The following is a 23,152-nucleotide window of genomic DNA, read 5'->3' on the forward strand; positions in this document are numbered from 1 at the left end:
ACGGGATAATATTTGCATTTACCCCATGCACATCCTCTCGTATACTTTCAATCATCTCTAGACTGCCTGTAATACCTAATACAATGTAAATGCTATGTAAATAGTTGTTATACTGTACTGCTTTAAAATTCATTATTTTTTATTGTTATAGTGTTTTCTGTTTTGAGGGTTTTTTGTTTTGTTTTTCTTTTCCAGATTTTTTTGTTTTGTTTTGAGACAGAGTTTTGCTCTTCTTGCCCAGGCTGGAGTGCAGTGGTGAGATCTCTGCTCATTGCAACCTCCGCCTCCTGGATTCAAGTGATTCTCCTCCCTCAGCTTCCCAAGTAGTAGCTGGGATTATAGGCATCTGCCAACATGCCTGCCTAATTTTTTGTATTTTTGCTAGAGACAGGGTTTTACCATGTTGGCCAGGCTGGTCTAGAACTCCTGAACTCAGGTGATCCACCCACCTCGGCCTCCCAAAGTGCTGGGATTACAGGCGTGAGCCACCGTGCCCGGCCCAGATATTTTTGATCCATGGCTGGTTGAATCTTCAGATGGGAGGACCAACTGTATGTATATATAATATATGTATTTGCTTGTGTTTCTGAAAGGAGACAGTAGAGTTCAGTACAGAGCTGGAAACTAGCGCCCCATGGTTCCTGTGAAATGTCTGTGTCTAGGAACATACAGAATCAGATGATCGCTTCTGTGTTTGCTATGATAAGGGTTACACAGAGGCCATCAGGTAGGAGACGACACAGAGAGCACAGGTGGGTCGCTAGGCATATCCAGGGTCCTGGGCTGATACAGTATCTAAAACAGAAAACATCCAGTGCTTACGGGGTACTGGCTCTTTCCTCAGACTCCACATTTGAGATGCAGAGGAACTAAAACTCCATCTTTGTGTATGTAGCAAGTTTTCCCCTTTCAGCTTTGAAAATGAAAGTTTGTTTTAGGTCAGGTTCAGCCTGGGGAAATGAGAAAATCACCCACTGGGATGAGCCCTTCCCCCTTCAACACTGTAAATAGCTTTTTCCACTTGGCAGTGGTCTCCTCGCCACGGTAATAAGGAGCTCTTGCTGGCTGCCCCGACCCGTGCGACAGCCAGGCCTTCAGAAGGTCTGTGTGTCCCTGCACTTTGTGGTCTCTGAGCAGTCCAGCTCTGCCTGCCATCAGTTTGGGCACTTGACATTTCAGGAAATCCTGAGCCCAGATTGCAGCCCCTCTTTTTCCATGATGATACCCACTACATTGAAATGATGGATCTGTGATAGCAACAGGAGCGATGATATACATCTTTGTATATCCCTGCCCTCCCCAGACCCCAAGTCCTATATAAAAACTTCACTTCCTGGGCTTCCTTTACCCCACCCCAATATTTGCCATGTTTTCTTGTGTTTCATGATTTTTCTGTCAGCTCCTCTGAAATGTGAGGTCCTTCAAAGCAGGACTATGTTTTTTTTCTTGGTATCCCTTGCCCCTCGCAAAATGCCTAGGACATAATAGGTGCTCTATAAATGTTTGTTGAATGAATACAGAAAAACCAGAGCGCCACTATGGGTAGGCGAGTGGGATGGGGAAGGCCCTGAAATCCAGAGCACAGGGGGAACTGGGCATGTGTGTGCATGTGAGGGCTGAGTAGGGAGATTGTTGTGGACAGAATAATGGTCCGTTGAATAAAGGTCCACATTCTGATCCCTGGAACCTGAGAACACGTTATGTTAAATGCAAGAGGGAATTCTGGTTGCAGATGGAATGAAGGTTGCTCATCCCGATTGTAAGGTCGAGAGATTACTGTGGATTACCCAGGTGGGTCAGGGTAATCACAGGGTTCTTAGAAGTGGGAAGCAGGAGAGTCGGAGAAGATGTGATGACAGAAGCACAGGCTAGAGTGAAGTGGCCTCGAGCCACAGAAGGCAGGTGGCCTCTAGAAGATAGAAAGGTCAAGGAACAGATTCTTTCCAGAGCCTCCAGAAGGAAAGCATCTGTGCTAGCACCTTGATGTTAGCCCTTTGAGGCCCAATTTCAGACTTCTTTTTTTTTTTTTTTGGAGACAGGGTCTTGCTCTAGTTGCCCAGGCTGGAGTGTGGTAGGGCAATCTTGGCTCACTACAACTTCCACCTCCTAATTTCAAGGGATTCTCCTGCCTCAGCCTCCCGAGTAGCTGGGATTATAGGTGCCCACCACCATGTCTGGCTAATTTTTGTATTTTTTGTAGAGACAGGGTTTTGCCATGTTGGCCAGGCTGGTCTTGAACTCCTGACCTCAGGTGATCCACCCGCTGCAGCCTCCCAAAGTGCTGGGATTACAGGTGTAAGCCACTGTGCCACTTCGCATTTCAGACTTTTGACCTTAAAAACAACTTGTGTTGTTTTTAAGACACTAAGTTTGTGGTAGTTTCTTACAGCAGCTATTGGAAACTAATACAGAGGCTAAGCCTAGGGGAATGGGGGGAATCCTCAGGAAGGAACCAAATAGAACACATAACCCTGGAAAAGGCAATGGCTGTGTCGGAGAAGCTCAGTCAGCATCCAAAAATACCTTTCCTGCTGAATCACCCTAGATCAAAAGTCTTTGACAGTAAAATCACCACTGGTACGCAGCTCAATGTGTGTTGCCTTTAGTGTCCCCAAATAGTGTGAATACCTCTAATAATTTGAGAGAAGCCATAGTAGAACATAGTGTAAAAGAGTCAGTCAAACCTGGGTTTGAGTTTCTTTCTGCCACCTATTGACTGTAGTAGCTTACAAATGATGTAACCTCTCGAAGCCACAGTTTACTTATCTGTAAACTGGAGATAAATCTGTTTCTTAACTAGAAAGATTGTGGTGAGGATTAAATAACACATATAATGTATTTAACATAATGCCTGCCATATAGGAAACATTGGATAAGTATTATCTATTACTAAAAACATACATACTAGGAACTTTTATAACAAGGTTGTTTGAGTTATCTCTATACTCCACACTGACTCAATCATATCTAGAGTCTGTAGTGAGTTGTGGGAACAAAGAGAGCAACTGGCATGGTCAAAAGGATGTCTAGGTTGGCAGTGGTGGCACACCTGGCCCCCTTGCATTTTCATAGGACTTACTGTTCAAAACACTTTCCCATCTATTATCTCAAACTATCAGATGAGGTTAATATGTATATGTGTGTGTGTACTGTCTGGGTGTGGCGGCTCAAGCCTGTAATCCCAGCATTTTGGGAGGCTGAGGCAGGAGGATTGCTTGAGGCCAGGAGTTTGAGACCAACCTAGGCAGCATAGCGAGATCCTGTCTCTACACAAACACACACAAACACACACACACACACACAAAAGGCTGGGTGCGGTGGTTCACGCCTGTAATCCCAGCACTTTGGGAGGCCGAGGTGGGCAGATCACTTGAGGCCAGGAGTTTGAGATCAGCATGGCCAACATGGTGAAACCCGTCTCTACTAAAAGTACAAAAATTAGCTGGGTGTGGTGGTGGGCACCTGTAATCCCAGCTACTCAGGAGGCTGAGGCACGAGAATTGCTTGAACCTGGGAGGCGGAGGTTGCAGTGAGCCAAGATCATGCCAATGCACTCCAGCCTGGGTGACAGAGTGAGACCTTGTCTCAAAACAAACAAACAAAGATGTCTAAAGGAATGGGGAGGTTTGACATAAAAGTTATGTGAAATATTTTCATGACTGGCTACATAATTTGTGGGGCCCAGTGCAAACTGAAAAAGTGGGTCCACTTCTTCAAAAAAGTATTAAGAATTTCAAAATGGAGTGGCTGGGCATGGTGGCTCACGCCTGTAATTCTAGCACTTTGGGAGGCCGAGGCGGGCAGATCACCTGAGGTCGGGAGTTCCAGACCAGCCTGACCAACATGGGGAAGCCCCGTCTCTACTAAAAATGCAAAAATTAGCTGGGCGTGGTGGCACATGCCTGTAATCCCAGCTACTCAGGAAGCTGAGGCAGGAGAATCGCTTGACCCCGGGAGGCAGAGGTTGCAGTGAGCTGAGATCGCGCCATTGTACTCCAGCCTGGGCAACAAGAGCAAAACTCTGTCTCAAAAAAAAAAAAAAAAGAAAAAGAAAAAAGAAAAAGAATTTCAAAATGGCAACATAAGAGCATTAAACCAAGCTTGGGGCCCTTCTGGACACAGTGCCCTGTTGCACAGGTTGTGCACCCAGATGGCCCCAAACATTCCCACGTAAGAAGGGATAGACTTGACCTCAACAGGGAAAACTAGAGCTAAGGGGAAGAAACTACAGACATAATGTGAGGCAGAACTTTGTAACAAGCCAATCATAGGAGCAACTTGGGCACTTAGGTCCCCAAAGTTGTTCAAGCAGAGGATGGGCAGCCACTTTATAGAGACTTTATTGATTTATTTGTTTTATTTATTATTTTCTTCTTCAGAAACAAGGTCTCACTCTGTTGCCCAGGCTGGAGTACGATGGTGTCATCACAGCTCACTGCAGCCTTGACCTCCTGGCAAGAGGAGCGATCCTCTCGCCTCAGCCTCCTGAGTAGCTAAGACTATAGGCACATGCCACCACTCCTGGCTAAATTTTTTAATTCTTTCTAGAGATGGGGTCTTTCTATGTTGTGCAGGCTGGTCTCCAGCTCCTGGGCTCAAGGGATCTTCCTACCTGGGTACAGTTACTTTATATTAGAGAGCAGAGAGCTCTTTATCACTAGAAATGTACAGTCTGAAGAAATGAAAAACTATACTTATTGACTTCTAAAATTATTTTAAGTTCTGAAACTTGAAAATTCTATCAAATATTTTAATAAAGGGGATTTTTAAGAGCTCTCAAATTTTTCTCAAGAACTTAATACAAGCTGGGTATGGTGGTGCACACCTGTAGTCCCAGCTACTTGGGAGGCTGAGGCAGGAGGAGTTGAGCCAGGAGTTTGAGGCCAGCCTGGGCAAAATAATGAGACCCCCCCATCTCTAAAAACAAACAAACAAAAAAACTTCATGTGATTTTGAACAATATAGAAAACACACACACACCCCTTTTTCCTACCATCACAGCTTTTGATATATTTGCATAGCTTTTTTCTCAATCGTTTTTCTTTTTCTTTTTGAGATGAGGTCTTGCTCTGTCACCCAGGCTGGAGTGCAGTGGCATAATTACAGATCACTGCAACCTCGAACTCCTGGGCTTAAGTGATCCTCCCACCTCAGCCTCCTGAATAGCTGGGACTACAGGTATGTGCCACCACGCCCTGCTAATTATTAAATTTTTTGTAGAGGTGGGGTCTTGCTATGTTAACCAGGCTGTCTTGAACTGCTGGTCTCAAGTGATCCACCTGACTCAGCCTCTCAAAATGTTGGGATTATAGGCATGAGCCACCACACCCAGCTTTTCTCAATCCTTATAAGCATGTATTTATTTTTTAAGACTATTGTAATTACTCTAGTTATGCACAGTTTTTATGTCCATGTACTGTAATGATTACATAATAGTCCATTGAATGGGCATAGTACAATTTATTATTCCCTAGTTATTGGGCAACTCAGTTCTTTCCAAAGTTTCATTATTATAAAGAGCAATGCTCCAGATATTTTTGCATACACAGCTCTTCTTTACTCTTGAAATACTTTGTAGAATAATTAGAACTCATTTGGTTGCAAATTGCAAAGCTCATTGGAGTAGCCTAAGTGAAAGCAGTTATGTTAATAAGCACATAGGGCAGTCACGAAGATACAATGTGCAAGACACATAGAAATTGGAAAGTTGTCAGACAATCCCCCTCACCCTTCTCTGGTCTCTTATTTCCTTCAGACTTTCGCTGCCCATACCTTGTTCCCTGCTCCCTTATAACTTTGGCCTGCACGGGGACTTTCACTGTGTTGCCCAGGCTGGAGTGCAGTGGCTTTATCATAGTTCACTGCAGCCTCAAACTCCTGGGCTCAAGTGACTCTCCCACCTTAGCCTCTCAAGCAGCTAGGACTACAGATGTGTACCGCTATTCCTGGGTAAGTTTTAAACTTTTTTTGTAGGGATGGGGTTTCACTATTTTGCCCAGGCTGGTCTCAAACTCCTGGACTCAAGCAATCTTCCCACATTAGTCAAGGTACACTACTTTCACGTGTACAATTCAGTGACATTAAATACATACATGTTGTTGTGCGACCATCACACTATCCATCCCAATAACTTTTTCATCATCCCAAACTGTCACTCTTTTCTTTTCTTTTTTTTGAGAGAGAGTCTCTGTCACCCAGGCTGGAGTACAGTGGCACAATCTCGGCTCACTGCAACTTCTACCTCCCGGGTTCAAGTGATTCTTCTGCCTCAGCCTCCTGAGTAGCTGGGACTACAGGCGTGCGCTACCACACCTGGATAATTTTTTGTATTTTTAGTAGAGATGGGGTTTCACCATGTTGGCCAGGCTGGTCTCGAGCTCGTGACCTCATGATCCGCCCGCCTCGGCCTCCCAAAGTGCTGGGATTACAGGCGTGAACCACCGCGTCCGGCCAGCTCTTTTCTTTTAGTTATGTTGCTATGATTATTTCAGATGTGCTTCCTGGGTCTGTCCTTTGGAATGTGTGATAGGGACACTCCCCAAAGAAGGGAACAGGGTGGGTAGGCTCTCCAAGTGTCTATAGAAAATATCACACTTCTACAATTTTTTAAACTTTAGAGAACACTCTCATACATTATTTTATGCAGACGTCTCAAGGAAGGACTTGCTGAAGTAGGAAGTGTTTATCCTTATTTTACAGGAGAGTAGAATGAAGTTGAGAAAATCTGATTTGCTCAACGTTTCCCAGTTTACTTCTAGAGTCAGCACTGAAGGTCAAGTCTCCTCAACTCCAAGTTCATACCTTTTCCATGACATCTCACAGACGCGTTTCCTCAGCTAAACTTTATACTCACTTGCTTATAGTTCCTACTACACATTCTATATCAGATTATGAGAAGGAAGAGAAGAATTTTCTGACTAGAACTCATGGATGGGCTCTGTCTAGAAACTACAGGTCACAAGAAGCTGGTTTAGCTTGCCAGTTTCTATTCTGGTATGTAGGAAAAGCAATAATGAACTCTATTGTACAATGTGATGATTCTGTGAAACCACATGAAAGGGTGGGTTAATGACCTCTTAATCTTTACCTCGAGAAAATCCTGAAGTATTTTCTGGAAACAAATGGCATTACTAAGAGAATTTATTTATTTATTTATTTATTTATTTATTTATTTATTTTGAGATGGAGTTTCACTCTTGTTGCCCAAGCTGGAGTGCAATGGTGCGATCTCAGCTCACTGCAACCTCCGCCTCCCAGGTTCAAGCAATTCTCTTGCCTCAGCCTCCTGAGTAGCTGGGATTACAGGCACACACCGCCATGCCTGGCTAATTTTTTGTATTTTTAGTAGAAACAAGGTTTCACCATGTTAGCCAGGCTGGTCTTGAACTCCTGACCTCAAGTGATCTGCCCACCTTGGCCTCGCAAAGTGCTGGGATTACAAGCATGAGCCACCGTGCCCAGCCACTAAGAGAATTTTTTAAATGAGATAGAGAAGAAAAAGATACCATGAGAAACAAAACAGTGAATTTCAGCTGGTGTTTCATGGTTTGTATGGAGAAACATATTTTGTCTGATTGGCTTGATTACTTTTTTTTAAGTGAAAAACAACTTTGCCATAATTCTTCATTTTATAGAGAAACCACAGGAAGAAAGCTTGTGTGAACTCAAGCTACCCCATAGTACCTTTCTAACAACTAGATTAATGTTTGCCATTAGAAAATCTTTCCATTAAATTAATGGCTACCTTTTTGGATTAGGCACTCACCTTCCATTTGGCACTCAGAGTCATTTCCTTGTCACTTGTTCCAAAAGAAAATCACTTAGGATAACTGAAGACCTTAGGGTAATGAGCTTTTATTAAGTCTGTCCTGATCCTTCCTTTTGTACAAAATTTATGAATTCTCCTTGCTCTTCCATATCAAGTCGTGTATCTTCTCTTTGGCTTTCAGCCTGATCCCACCCCATCTGTGCCATCCTGATCTCACCCTATTTATATGCCATCCCGTTTTCCTCAACTCTTCAATACCAGTTATGTTAATTTCCTTGTAGTTATCAAATACGTTATATTCAGCCAATCTTTATGTCTCTACCCACGTTGTACTTGCCTTTCCTTTTATCCATGTGGAATACCTTTCCCCTTTACCCATCCTGAATAGTAAAATCCTACTTATTCTCTAAGGCTTTTGATACACATCAATTTCTTATTTCTGTGAGTTTGTATCGCTTATAAATTACTATTATCATTTATTAAGCATATTTTGAGTGCCAGGCACATTATCTCTACTCCTTATTACAATTACACAAGGTAATTATTATCATCTTCATTTTATGAAAAGGGAAACAGAAGTTTAGAAACGTTATATAATTTGTCCAAAATCACACACTCTAAATTGCTAAGCTGAGGAGTGAACTGCAGGAGTGATGGATTCTAAAGCTCTTACTCTGTCTACCTATACTTTCTCTTACACCACATACTATACGGAAGTGTTTCCTTTTTTTCTTTTTTGGTACTACGGGAGTCTCACAATGTTACCTGGGCTGATCTCAAACTCCTGGCCTCAAGCAGTCCTCCTGCCTCAGCCTCCCAAAGCACTGGGATTACAGGCATGAGCCAGTTCACCCAAATGGGCAATGTTTTCTAATTATTTTGTGTGCATTAGTCTCTGCTGAATTTGTTCATGAAATCAGATACTATATAATTTAAGAGTTGTATTCAGTCACTAGTTCTGGAGATACAGGAGTTGAGGCCAGGTGTGGTGGCTTATACCTGTAATTCCAGCCCCTTGAGAGGCCAAGGTGGGAGGATTGCTTGAGGTTGGGAGTTTGAAACCATCCTGGGCAACATACCGAGACTCCATTTCTACAAAAATAAAAAAAATTTAAAATTTTATTATTTGAAAAAAATTTATTATTTTATTATTATGTTGGGCACACACCTGTCATTCTAGCTCCCGGGAGGCTGAGCTGGGATGATCGCTTGACCCCAGGAGTTAGAGGCTGCAGTGAGAGCGCAAGAGTGACAGCACAAGAGTCTGTCTCTAAAATCCAAAAACAGGAACATAGCCTCTTTTTGCTATTTCCTCTGCCATCCCCAGGGTGGGGGCCTTTTCCTTGTGTTAACCAAATGGCTTCTGGAAGTCCAGCCTTCATATTTCTATTCCAGGCAAGAAGGAGGAAAGGATTAAGGGTAAAGGGTAGGCTTCCCAGCCAAATTTTAAAGACTTTTTCTGGAAGTCTCGCTAATAGCTCATTGGCCACCAAATTTGCAAGGAAGGCTGGAAAATATTTTATAGCCAGGTACACTGACATACCCAACAATAAAGGTTTTTTGTTTCCAAGAAAGAATGGCTATTAAGTAGTGGTCTCTGCCACAGAGACCCATGTCTCAGTCTTCTACATTTTCATAGCATCTAATAGGTGCCCCATAACACTGGTGGGCAGTCTAACATAGAGAAATAGACAGTAGCAAAGGTAATTTAAAAAACGGATGCATGAAGACACTGAGAAGATGGCCATACGTAGTTTCTAATTTATAAGTACTTTATAAGAAAATAGATACCCACTGATTTCTCCCTAAACAATCCTGCCCTCACTCAGGCTTCATGTATGGAAGGATTATAACAGTAATGTCAAGGTTAAGAAAATAAAGCCAGGTCATTTGAAATTATTTTGAGTGGATTCATTGTATTTCCTTTAGCCTTTTTTTTTTTTTTTTGCATATATTGTGTTTCCATTTACGAAATTGGCATTAGAAAATGTTCCATTTTGCAAAAGGGCTCGCTGTAAACAACCACTTCAGACAGAATGACCAGTACTCAGACAGTATCTGATGAGCACTTAGAACAAAAGAGTAAATTACATTTCCAATAGAAATTAGCACTGTGCATTCTGGAACTCTCCTGAGTTTCTTATCTTGATTTGCAAAATAATTCAAAGCTTTAAAGAAAAACCTAGGCCGGGCGTGGTGGCTCACGCCTGTAATCCCAGCACTTTGGGAGGCAGAGGTGGGTGGATCACCTGAGGTCAGGAGTTCAAGAGCAGCCTGGCCAACATGGTGAAACCCCATCTCTACTAAAAATACAAAAATTAGCTGGGCCTGGTGTGTGCACCTGTAATCCCAGCTAGTTGGGAGGCTGAGGCAGGAGAATCACTTGAACCTGGGAGGTGGAGGTTGCAGTTAGCAGAGATCGCACCACTGCACTCCAGCCTGGGTGACAGGGTGAGACTCTGTCTCAAAAAAAAAAAAATTGTCAGGAGGTTTTGGGGACTATGTTAACATTCTGTTCCTCATCAAACACTCACCCACTAGTTTTAGCATTCACTGATGATTTTCAAATTCTATCCTCTCGTTTATTAATTGGCTTTTTACTGCAAGAATGAGAAACTTTCTCTTCTAAGGGATGGTTTCTGATACAACATGTCTATGAGTTTCTGAGACTTTGTCTCAGTTTATTTGGGCTGCCATAACAAAATATTGTAGACTAGGTGGCTTAAACAACAGAAATTTATTTCTCACAGTTCTGGAGGCTGGGAAATCCAAGATCAAGATGCCAGCTGGTTCAGTTCCTTGTGAGAGCTCTCTTCCTGGTTTGCAGATGGCCACCTTCTTGCTGTGCCCTCACACATTGCAGAGAGAGTGCTGGTATCCCTTCCTCTTTTAATAAGGGCACTAATCCCACCATGGGCTCCATCCTCATGATCTCGCTAAACCTAATTACTTCCCCAAAGCCTCACCTCCTAATACCATCACACGGAGGATTAGGGCTTCAAAACACGGATTTTGGTGTGGGGGAACACACAGTCCATAACAGACTTTTTTTTTTAACTTTTTAACTTTTAAGTTCAGAAGTACATGTGCAAGTTTCTTATGTAGGTAAACTTGTGTTGTGGGGTTTGTTGTACAGATTATTTCATTACACACTCTTAAGCCCAGTACCCATTCGTTATTCTTCCTGATCCTCTTTCTCTACCCTCCAATAGGCCCCAGTGTCTCTTGTTCCCCTCTATGTGTCCATGCGTTCTCATCATTTAGCTCACACTTGTAGGTGAGAACATGTGGTATTTAGTTTTCTGTTCCTGCATTAGTTTGTTAAGGATAATAGCCTCCAGCTCCATCCATGTTCCTGCAAAGGACATGATCTCATTCTTTTTTATGGCTGCATAGTACTCCATGGTGTATGTACCATATTTTATTTTCAAATACCAATGATGGGCATTTAGGTTGATTCCAAGTATTTGCTATGGCAAGTAGTGCTGCAGTGAACATACATGTGAATATATCTTTATGATAGAACGATTTGTATTCCTTTGGGTATATACCCAGTAATGGGATTGCTGGGTCAAATGGTATTTCTGCATAACAGACTTTTAAAAGGAAAAATAGGCTGGGTGTGTTGGCTCACGCCTGTAATCCCGGCACTTTGGGAGGCTGAGGCAGGCAGATCACTTGAGTTCAGTAGTTTAAGACCAGCCTGGGCAACATAGTGAAACCCCATCTCTACAAAAAATACAAAAAAAATTAGCTGGGCACAGTGGTGCATGTCTGTAGTCCCAGCTACTTGAGAGGCTGAGATGGGAGTATCACCTGAGCCCTGGAGTTTGAGGCTGCAGTGAGCTATGATCAAGCCACTGCCCTCTAGCCTGGGTGACAGAGTGAGACCCTGTCTCAGGAGAAAAAAAAAAGGAAAAATAAATACCCACTATTGTAAGAAGATGGTATCCTCATTGGATTGGGTAACTGATATTGAGCCTTGACCCCTACATAGTAAAAGTAATTCCTTTCTTTGTCCTTTGTAATGATTCTTTTACTTTGTTCATATTTTTACTATCAAATGGTGAGCTAATTTTGCTCCTCTCCTCTTATTTGGCACTGAAGTCTGTTTCTTATTTGTTGCTATCAGATAAATCTGAATTTAAATTCCATACTTCCAGTTGTGTGTGACATTGGCCATGTTATTTGGGCCTCACCCTCCTTGCCCACAAAATAGGGATGATAACCCTTATCTCAGTGCTATTGGGAGGAATAAATCAGATAACATATGTAAAAACATGTAACATGGTATCTGATAAAAAGAATACAATTAGTAATGAGTTTTCTGTCTTTGACTTAAAGTTCCAATTTTTAGTGACACATTTTTATAAGTTTCAATGACTTCATTGCTGTCTTCAAGGGGTTAGATGATCTTCTTAGATAAGAAGTTTGCATCAGAAAGAGAAAGGATTAGTGGTATCTATCAACTTTTACATGATTTGTGTGGTTATACCAGTCCCTCCCTCCCTCCCTCCCTTCCTTTCTTCCTTCCTTCCTTCCATTTGCCACATAGTTAATGGCATTTGCTATATGCTAGTCACTATTCTGGGTGCTAGGGATAGAACAGCAGACAAAATCTCCTGACTTGACATCCATTATATTCTAATCAAAGGAGACAGATGATAAATATATAAATAAACTTTTAAAATTAGATAGGGTAAGTGCTATGGAGAAAAATAACACTGGGAAGGAGAATAAGAATTGTGAGGGGATTGCTATTTTAATTAGTCAGGGAAGGACTCACTGATGAGACAACACATGAGCAGAGACCTCAAGGAGATGAGGCATTGAGTTATTAGTGTAGCTGAGGGAAAAGCGTTCCAGGCAAAGGAAATATTTCAGACAAGAAACCTAAGGCATAGATTGACTTACTGAGGGTTCACCCAAAGGAATCATAAAAAGAGCTCAGGCAGTTCTGTGGAGCACAAAAGCACTCTACTTCCCTTCTGTGAGCTTGATTATAGGTTAGAGCAGAATGGCTGGACAGCTGTTGGGGTTGTGCCAGCTGTGGCAGCGTGCCACGCAGACTTCCCTTCCAGAAAGAACCTGCTGCAAGGAATGCAGAATGCTGACAGTTTCTAGTCTGGATCCACCCCAGCATCCAGGGTGCAGCACTTTCTCCCAGGCAGCCCTCTACCAATGACTGAGCATGGCAGGGGTACTAGGGCATGACCACTGCCATGCAACGTGGGACTTTTTTGAGGGCAATCCTTGTGCCAGAGCTCCCTATTAGGCTGACCAGGACATTTCCAGAGCTGCACCACAGTCTGCGACTCTATTCACCCACACAATCATCCTTCCTTACCCTTCTCCTTTTACAAGTCTCAGACCTGCAACATGGTTTTAAGGCTTTCCCTGCCCTCTCCAGCTCCCTCTTCCTTTTGCCTTTCACAGTTATTACAACCCAGTGCTTTCACTTATAAACCCATCCTGGTGCCTGTCTGCTTCCTAGAGGACCCAAATTGACAGGAAGCGGAGCAAAAATACATGTAAGGAGATTTTGCTCTGCTTCTTCTGCCGGCATCAGTCAGAGATAGACCAAGGGAATTGGAGGAGGGCAGTCGGCAGTGATGTCAAGGATGATCAAAGTTTTGAGATAATTGGCTGGGCGTAGTGGCTCACACCTGTAATCCCAGCACTTTGGGAGGCTGAGATGGGTGGATCACTTGAGGTCAGCCTGGCCAACATGGTGAAACCCCATCTCTACTAAAAGAAAAAAAAAAAAATTAACCAGGTGTGTTAAATTAGCCAGGTGTGGTGGTGTGCACCTGTAGTCCCAGTTACTCAAGAGACTGAGCCAGGAGAATAGCTTGAACCCAGGAGGCAGAGGTTGCAGTGAGTCGAGATCGCACCACTGCACTCCAGCCTGGGCGACAGAGTGATACTCCATCTAAAAAAAACAAAAAACCCCAAAAGTTTCCAGATAACCAGCTCTACCCAGGCCATCTCAAATAGTATACAATCTGAATGAAACCTGCTTATTTAAAAAAAAAAGGTTTTTATTTTTTTGAGACTGCCTAACTCTGTTGCCCAGGCTAGAGTGCAGTGGCGCAATCTCAGCTCACTGCAGCCTCTACCTCCTAGGTTCAAGCAATTCTCCTGCCTCTGGCTCCAGAGGTGCACTCCGCCATGCCTGGCTAATTTTTGTATTTTTTAGTAGAGATGAGGTTTCACCATGTTGGCCAAGTTGGTCTCAAACTCCTGGCCTCAGGTGATCTGCCCGCCTCTGCCTCCCAAAGTGCTGGGATTACAGGTGTGAGCCACTGCACCTGGCCAAACCTTCTTATTTAAAATGCAAACAATTTCAAAAGCAACTCCTCTAGAAGCTCATAGCAGCCAGGTGACTGCCCCTAAGCTTTTCTTATGTAGAAATTCTGGGGCTATCAATGGAACAGTTCCAAACCCTTCCTTCCTTCTTTCCTGTTCTAGAGGAGGAAGGGATTAGTCAACAAACTAGAATCCAGGGGGGCAGCGTGCTTTGAGAGGGGAAGCTGGCACTCATTTTCACTGCTGGAAGCCAAACCTTGGGATTCTGAGGTCTCCAGGGACATTTTCTAGATCTCCAACTGTGATGATCATCTCTGTCTTATACCCCAGGCTGTGTTCAAAGGACTGCTTGTGTCTGGCTCACCATGCTCCACTGACATTCCAGCCAGAAACCATTCTCGGTGTTGATAGAACAATGCTCTAATCACATAGCTGAAATTACAGTTTGGGGCTCAATAAGGTAATGGTTCTAAAGATTTTCTGTGGAAATCTCTGCAGTCCCATCTGGAAAGCAAACACTGGCTGGATAGGTAGTAGCGTTGGGGTGGGATCACATGGAAGGCATGTAGACAAAGTTATGACCCAGGATTTCAGAGTGAATATCCTCTATGTGCCAGGCACTTTTACAGGTTTATATTTCTAGAACCAACCTATGATGCTGGAATGATAATTTGAGGTAATCCCTGTTTTATGGCTTAGAAAAATGTGGTTTGGCTGGGTGTGGTGGCTCATGCCTGTAATCCCAGCATTATGGGAGGTCAAGGCAGGAGGATCGCTTGAGTCCAGGAGTACAAGAGTAGCCTGGGCAACATGGCAAAACCCCATCTCTACAAAAAATATAAAAAATTAGCCAGGCATGGTGGTATGCACCTATAGTCACAGCTACTCAGGAGGCTGAGCTGGAAGCATTTCTTGAGCCTAGGAGGTCGAGGCTACAGTGAGCTGTGATCATGCCAGTGCACTCTAGCCTGGGTGACAGAGTAAGACCCTGTCTCAAAAAAGGAAAGAAAAAAGAAAGAAAGAAAAAAATTGATTTGTAAAGTTAAGTGATTTTTTCCAAGGTCATAGTGCTAGAAGTAGCAAACCTAGGATTCGAGCCAGGTCTTCAGATGCTAAATTTAGTGACTTTTTAATGATTTTACTGCTGGCTAACTATTCTCTTGCCTTTATCCATATTCCTGTGTCAATAATAGTATTTTACCCTGTGGCCTCACCTCTTTGCTTAGTTGCTTGGATAAAAATCATGTTGATTTTTAGTGAGGCCGTGGTTGGGAAGCACTGTAGTGGACATTTGCTAGTTTTTGACATCCCCGACATCCCTTTTCCTCCTATTTTGGTAAATGTATTCTAATTTCTCCCTGGATAACTCTCTCTTCCCCGACTTGGAATCCATGTTTCGGGTGGGCTCTAACCATTGCTTCAGGAATGGGATCTGTGAATCCCCCTAAATCAGTGTACCTATTCCTCTTGGCCACTGCAGTTCGGATTGGTCTGTAATCAGTCAGGACCCATAAGTCTTTTTGCCAGTGCTTCTGTGAGCAAGCACTCTTCTCCTGTGGGCCTGAACCTGGAAGAACGTGTGGCTGGAGCTGCTATAGCCATCTTGCTGTTCTAATTGGTGAGGCCTATCCAAGAATGGGGCTCAGACAGTGAAAACAGAGCTAAGAGGGGAGAAGGAAGAAATCAGGTTCTGGTGTCACTTTTTTTTTGAGACAGATTTTCGCTCTTGTTGCCCAGGCTAGAGTGCAATGGCACGATCTCGGCTCACTGCATCCTCTGCCTCCCGGGTTCAAACGATTCTCGTGCCTTAGCCTCCTGAGTAGCTGAGATTACAGGTGCCTGCCACCACAACTGGCTAATTTTTGTATTTTTAGTAGAAATGGGGTCTCACCATGTTGGCCAGGCTGGTCTCAAACTCCTGACCTCATGTGATCTGCCCACCTTAGCCTCCCAAAGTGCTGGGGTTACAGGTGAGCCACCACCCCTAGCCTTTTTTTTTCTTTTTTTTTCTTTTTTTTGCTTTGGACCGGCCATTCTTGAAGCCAGAACTACCTCCAAGAAATTTCAGTTCTGTGATACAACAAGTTCCATTAATGCTTAAGCTAATAATGTAGGTTGGGTTTTCTGTTACTTTCAACTGCAAGAGGCTTACCTGTTACAACAGACTTTCTCAATTCAATTTCACCCAAGTTAAGAATCAATTAGGACTCAACAACAAAAAGACAAATGACCTAATTTAAAATGAGCAAATGTTATGAATAGACATTTCCCCAAAGAAGGTGTACAAGTAGCCAATAAACTCTTGAAAAGATGTTCAACATCATTAATCATTAAGAAAATGCAAATCAAAACCACAATGAGATATAACTTTACACCCCCTAGGATGGCTGTAATAAAAAATATGAACAACAAGTGTTGGCAAGGATATGGAGAAATTAGAACCCTTGTACCTTGCTGGTAGGAATGTAGGTGGTACAGCCACTTTGGAAAACAGTCTGGCAGGTCCTCAAATGATTAAACATAGAGTTACCAGCTATTCTACTCCTAGGTATATACCCCCAAAACATGGAAATATATGGCCGCAAAAAGTTTTGTACAAGAATGCTCATAGTACTTGTATTCATAACAGCCAAAAATGGAAAACAACTCAAATGTCCAGCAATAGGAGATTGGATAAACACATTGTGATATATTCATACAAAGGAATACTACTCAGCAATAAAAGGAACGAGCCACTGGTACATGCAAAAAAAAAAAAAAAAAAAGGATGAATCTAGAACCATGGTGAGTGAAAGACACCAGATGCAAAATAATAAATACGGTATGACTCCATTTACATGCAGTCCCAGAGCAGGCAAACTAATCTATGGTGATAGGATTAGAAAGTGGTTCCCTCATCCGGGTGCAGTAGCTCACACCTGTAATCCCAGCACTTTGGGAGGCCGAGGTGGGTGGATCATGAAGTCAGGAGATCGAGGCCATCCTGGCTAACACGGTGAAACCTCATCTCTACTAAAAATACAAACAATTAGCCTGGTGTGGTGGTGGGCACCTGTAGTCCCAGCTCCTCGGGAGGCTGAGGCAGGAGAATGGCATGAACCCAGGAGGTGGAGCTTGCAGTGAGCCGAGATTGTGCCACTGCAGTCCAGCCTCAAAAAAAAGAAAGTGGTTCCCTCAGTGAGAAGGAAAGGGGGTTTGACTAGAAAGGGACAAGAGGATGAGACAACTTTCTGGAACTTTAGATGGTAGTTACATTAATGTGTACAATTATCGAAATCTATTGGCCAAGCATGTTGGCTCAGGCTTGTAATACCAGTGCCTCAGGAGGCTGAGGTGGGAGGATTGGTTGAGGCCAGGAATTCAAGACCAGCTTGTGCAACATAGCTTGTCAAAAATAAAAAATAAAAATTAGCCCAGTATGGCTATGTATGCCTGTGTCTCCAAATACTCGAGAGGCTGAGGTGGGAGAATCACTTAAGCCTAGGGGATTGAGGTTGCAGTGGGCCATGATCACTCCACTGTACTTCAGCTTGGGTGACAGAACGAGACCCTGCCTCTAAAATTAAAAAAAAAAAGTCATTGAACCGAACCTTAACATCAGCATATTAAATACTTCACTTAAAAATAATTAATAGTTGGAATGATACAGAGAAGATTAGCGTGGCCCCTATGTAAGGATGACAGGAAAAAAAAAATCTATGTTTTAAATGTTTACTGCTTCCTCACTTTTCATGAGAAAAAAAGCATCCACTGAATTTATATGATCTAACAGGTGTGAAAAACTCCCTATCAAAAAATATCATTCCCCACCAACTTAAGAATAGACTGAATTTCCCCTGATTAGTTTCTCCTTTGATATACACATTGAAAGCCCTAAATAAAATGCTGTATTAATTTTTCCCAATGAATATTTTAGCATGACACTAATGTATGAAGTTGGTTCTCCTCCCTCTTAGCAAGGTACTGCAACCCACTATTGACTATGTTAAAGTCTAAAAATAAAGAAGATAATAAAAGTAATAAAATGGTGATTACCTTCTTCAAGTTGCTTAGAAGTCTGAAGAGGCACCAACTCTTACAAACTAAATTTTCACTTTGGCTGACTCAGTCTCATTTCTTAATTTTTTCTTTACATCACCCCACCTCCCAGCCTTATGCCTCATCACTTACTACCTACTGATCAGTTTAATGGGCCTCAGAAAGGCTATGGAAATCCTAAAATGCAGAGTCATTTACAAACTTCCCTCACATGAGCCCTCCAATCCCTATGGGTGCACTGGAATATCCATTTTGTTGGTGATTTATGGGTTAGAAAGAGCCCTTAATTGCTTCACTAGCATGGACTTCTCTGTGACCAAGAAAAAATTTAAAAAAAAAAAATGGCAATGTGGGTTCCTTTGAGAGAAAGGAGAGGGGACATTACACAAGAAAAATGTTATTTTCCAATATCAAGAAAATTCATTAGCAAACACATTAAAATGCACTCAAGTAGTCATCACCCTGAATTGTTTTGGAAAAGGCCCTGCTTTGGAAAAACACAGGGCAAAAACATTGCTCTTGTAGCTTGGCACAATGAGATGGCAGGATGACAAATGTCTTATTCTCTACTGTGCCTTAATATTTAGAGGACATCTGCTACTGTGTATTTCTCCCTCCCTTGAGTCACCTTTATCACAGTCTAACGTTGTGTTATTGCTGTTTCCCACGTCCACCTGTTACAGTGATAAGACACAGCTGTACTCCTCCAGTGTGTGCGAAGCAAATGAGTCTGAAAGTCAGGAGGCTGAGCTTCTAGTTCCATTGTTGTACTAACTATGCACTCTTAGGCAAATATTGCAAATTCTCTTGGTTTTAGTGTCCTCTTCTAAAAAAATGGGAAGTATAATATACATGGTTCCAATGAAATGGAAGCTAAGTCTTACCCCCAGGCATTAGGGGTTCCTCAGGTCATAGAACCAATATATAGAAAAGGGGTGATATATCCTTAACAGCAGTAATTAGATTGCTGCTACCTAGCGGGGATAGACAGGGAGAGCTATGTTTAGAACTCAGGGATTCAATGAACAACTTCTTAGCATTCCTTGGCCCAGTGTTCTGGTGAATGGAAAAGTGCAGCCACCCAATAAAGACAAGATTATCAATGCCTCATATCCTACATGCAACGAAGTTTGGGTCTCTCCAAATCTACTTTGGAAAATAGGCAAAAGCATCTTTACTATGGGATGAGTAGCCTGGGACAAGGAAAGAGGTAAAACACATCCTGCTGAAGTGCCGATGGAAGGAAAGAACAGAAGTGGGAGGTGGAAGAAGGTAGCCTTGAGTACCAATGTACGCCTTGTCATCAGCTGCAGAAGCAGGGATTATAACAGCTATAATTTAAATCCCTTGGTCATTTCTCCTTCTCCCCAAACCTTGTATTTTAAAAGAAAAACACTGGAAGTGGCTACCACTTTAGATTCAGACGGACATGTGAACAACTTCTCATCACTTCGGATCTACTCTTTGCCCAGCTCCATTCTGCTGGGTTCTCTAGGTGGTTGACCTAAATGCATTACATCCACAGATTCTCTTGTCTTCTGGCTTCTGGTTGGGTTCAGCAACAAGGAGCGCAGACAGAAGATCGGGAGAGGGAAGGGAGAAGAGCAAAATCAGGGTATTTATCCCCTTTGTATGCCGTCACTGTGGTGTGGACTGGCTCTGTCTTTCCACTAGAGGTCATAGCTCAAGTTGAGTAGCTCTCTCCACATAGCTCTATCTCCTGGTTCTAATAAAGGCTTTCTTTCCCTGCCCCAAAGGGTGGGAAAGTCACCCCAAGTTACTAGTTCTAGAGTATTTTGTTACCACATTTGAGTTCCTTAAACCCTGCCCACACCTTTGTAGATGGTCCTTTTAAATTAAACTCTTCTCAAATTACCAAATTTGTACAAATAATTTCTTTTCTAGTGGAGCCCTAACTAATATGGACAAGTTTCTTATAGGAACCACAAGTGGTAATTGTAAAATCAGATAAGATTTATTAAAATGTGTGTGAAGTTTCTTTGAAGAATATAATGCCTTTGTAGAAGTTCAAATGAGACATATGCAATACATACAGAAAAGTGCATAAAGCATATATGTGCAGTTTGAATGATTATAAAATGAACATCTACATAACCAGTACTGTGATCCAGATATAAAATATTGCTGCCTCCCCAGAAGCACAGTGAATCGTTTCCAGTTTCAAGCTACTCAGAACAATGATGCTGAGAAAAGTCTTGTACTTGTCTGTAGTACACATTGCAAGAGTTTCTCTAGGACAGTGGTTCACAGTCTTTTGGTGATAATGTGGATTGGTGATGAGAGTTCTCATAGGCTGTTGCTGAGAGTATAAATTAGCACAACCACTTTGAAAGAGTGTGGCATTGTCTAACAGAACTAAAGTTATACATAGCTTTTTTTTTTTTTTTTTTTTTTTGAGATGGAGTTTTGCTCTTTTTGCCCAAGCTGGAGCGCAATGGCGTGATCTCAGCTCACTGCAACCTCCGCCTCCCGGGTTCAAGCAATTCTCCTGCTTCAGCCTCCCATGTAGCTAGGATTACAGGCATGCACCAGCACGCCTGGCTAATTTTATACTTTTAGTAGAGACGGGGTTTCACCATGTTGGCCAGGCTGGTCTTGAACTTCTGACCTCAGATGATCTGCCCACCTTGGCCTCCCAAAGTGCTTTGATTACAGGCGTGAGCCACCACGCTCTGCCTTCTTCTTCTTCTTCTTCTTTTTTTTTTTTTTTTGAGACAGAGTCTCGCTCTGTCACCCAGGCTGGAGTGCAGTGGCATGATCTCGGCTCACTGCAACCTCTGCCTTCCGGGTTCAAGCAATTCTCCTGCTTTAGCCTCTCAAGTAGATGGGATTACAGGTGCCTGTCACCACACCCTGCTAATTTTTGAATTTTAATAAAGATGGGGTTTCATAATATTGGTCAGGCTGGTCTTGAACTCCTGGTCTCAGGTGATCCACCCTCATTGGCCTCCCAAAGTGTTAGGATTACAGGAGTGAGCCACCATGCCCGGCCTCACATCTTCTGACATAGCAACTTCGCTATTTTGCATGACGTTTGCTGCAGATTTTCTGTAGGTACCCTATTTCACTTAAAAATTTCCTTTTATTTCAAGTTTGCTGATTTTTAAAATTAAGAATACATATTGACTTTTTTTTTTTAACCATTCACTTTTCCTAAATATATTGGGGGGGGGGGGCGGTCATATGGGTTCTCTCCTCTATTCTATTAACATGACAAATTACATTGTTTCATTTTCAAATATTAAACCAATTTTGTATTCCTAGGATACACTTGCTTTTCTATATTATCTTTTTGTATTGCTGGATTCAGTTTGCTAATATATTGTTTCAGATTTTTTTCAACATACATCCATAGGTCAAATTAGATTGTAATTTTATTTTGACATAGTCTTCACATGAATTTCAGTGTCTTATGAGTTTGAGAGTTGTTCCTTCTTGTATGTGTTTATGTAATATTAAAATACTTTGTTCCTTAAAAGATTGGTGGAAGTCATATGAAAGGCTTCTGGTCCTGGAATTTTCTTTGTGGATTTTCTGTAAACGATTCAACTTATTTAATGATCATAGGATTGTTCGAGATTTTTGTTTTTGTTTTTTGTATTATTTTTATTTTTATTTTTTGAGACGGAATCTCACTCTGTCCCCCAGGATGGAGGGCAGTGGCGCGATCTTGGCTCACTGCAAGCTCCGCCTCCTGGGTTCACCCCGTTCTCCTGCCTCAGCCTCCCCAGTAGCTGGGACTACAGGCGCCCGCCACCACGCCCGGCTAATTTTTTTGTATTTTTAGTAGAGACGGGGTTTCACCATGTTAGCCAGGATGGTCTCGGTCTCCTGACCTCGTTATCTGCCCGCCTCGGCCTCCCAAAGTGCTGGGATTACAGGCGTGAGCCACCGGGCCCGGCCTTTATTATTTTTTTCAAATGCTCTCTTAGCAGAATCATGTTCATGTTTTTAAAATATCTTTATAAGGTTTGTTGATTTTTCCCCGACGAAATTAGTCCATATAGTGTACTTTGTCAAATGGATTAGCTTTAAGTCATTCATTATATCCTTTTATTATCTTTCCAGTGTGTACAACATCTGGAGTAATATCCCCTTTTTCACTCCTGATAGCATGTGTGTGTGTGTGTGTTCTCTCTCTCTCTCTCTCTCTGTGTATGTATGTGTGTCTCTCATTAGTTTCACTAAATATTTTACACCTTTTTTAGTCTTCTCAAAGAATCAACTATTGGCTTTATTGTTCCTGTTACATAGTTTTTCTATTTTACACATTTTTGTTCTTATTTGTTATCTCTTTCCTACTTCTTTATTCCTGTTTATCTTGCAGCTTATTTCTAATATCCTGAGGCAGATGCTTGACTTACTTACTTTTAGCCTTTTTTCTTTTCTAATATAAAATGTAAGGCTATAAATCAGCTCTGTAAACACTTTTTAGCTATTACCCTATATGTTTTTGATATGAAGTAATTTTTAAGTCACTCACACATTTTAAAAAGGCACAGTTCACAGCCAGGTGCGGTGGCTCACACCTGTAATCCCAGCACTTTGGGAGGCTGAGGCGGGAGGATCACCCGAGATCAGGAGTTCGAGACCAGCGCCGGCCAACATGGTGAAACCCCATTTCTACTAAAAATACAAAAATTAGTTGGGCCTGGTGGCAGACACCTGTAATCCCAGCTACTTGGGAGGCTGAGGCAGGAGAATCACTTGAACCCAGGAGGTGGAGCTTGCAGTGAGATCCTGCCACTGAACTCCAGCCTGGGCGACAAGAGTGAGAATCTGTCAAAAAAAAAAAAAAAGGCAGAGTTCACAATTAAAAATTTTTTCCACTGTGATTTCTTCTTTGACCCATTAGTTATTTAGAAGCATGGTTTTAATTTTCCAAACATGGAGATGCTCTGTTTACCTTTTTATTATTGATTTATAGTTAGATCACTTTAGGTCAGAAAACATCCTCTGTATTAATCCTTTAATATCTGTTGAGGCTTGTTTTAATGACTATGTATGAGTCCATTT

The 23,152-nt window shown here is 42.3% G+C and overlaps 1 protein-coding gene and 1 non-coding gene across 2 annotated transcripts in view; both read left to right on the forward strand.

The window, feature by feature from the left end:
• The window catches only part of JAK1 (Janus kinase 1), a 232,444-nt gene that overhangs the window by 25,487 nt on the left and 183,805 nt on the right, over positions 1 to 23,152 (forward strand). The window lies entirely within an intron of this gene.
• LOC112207059 (U6 spliceosomal RNA) lies at positions 17,683 to 17,790 on the forward strand. The gene has a single exon (XR_002941537.1). It is a non-coding gene; the product is annotated as a U6 spliceosomal RNA (small nuclear RNA).

This window comes from Pan troglodytes, chromosome 1, assembly GCF_028858775.2.
Source record: "Pan troglodytes isolate AG18354 chromosome 1, NHGRI_mPanTro3-v2.0_pri, whole genome shotgun sequence".
Classification (NCBI taxonomy): domain Eukaryota; kingdom Metazoa; phylum Chordata; class Mammalia; order Primates; family Hominidae; genus Pan; species Pan troglodytes.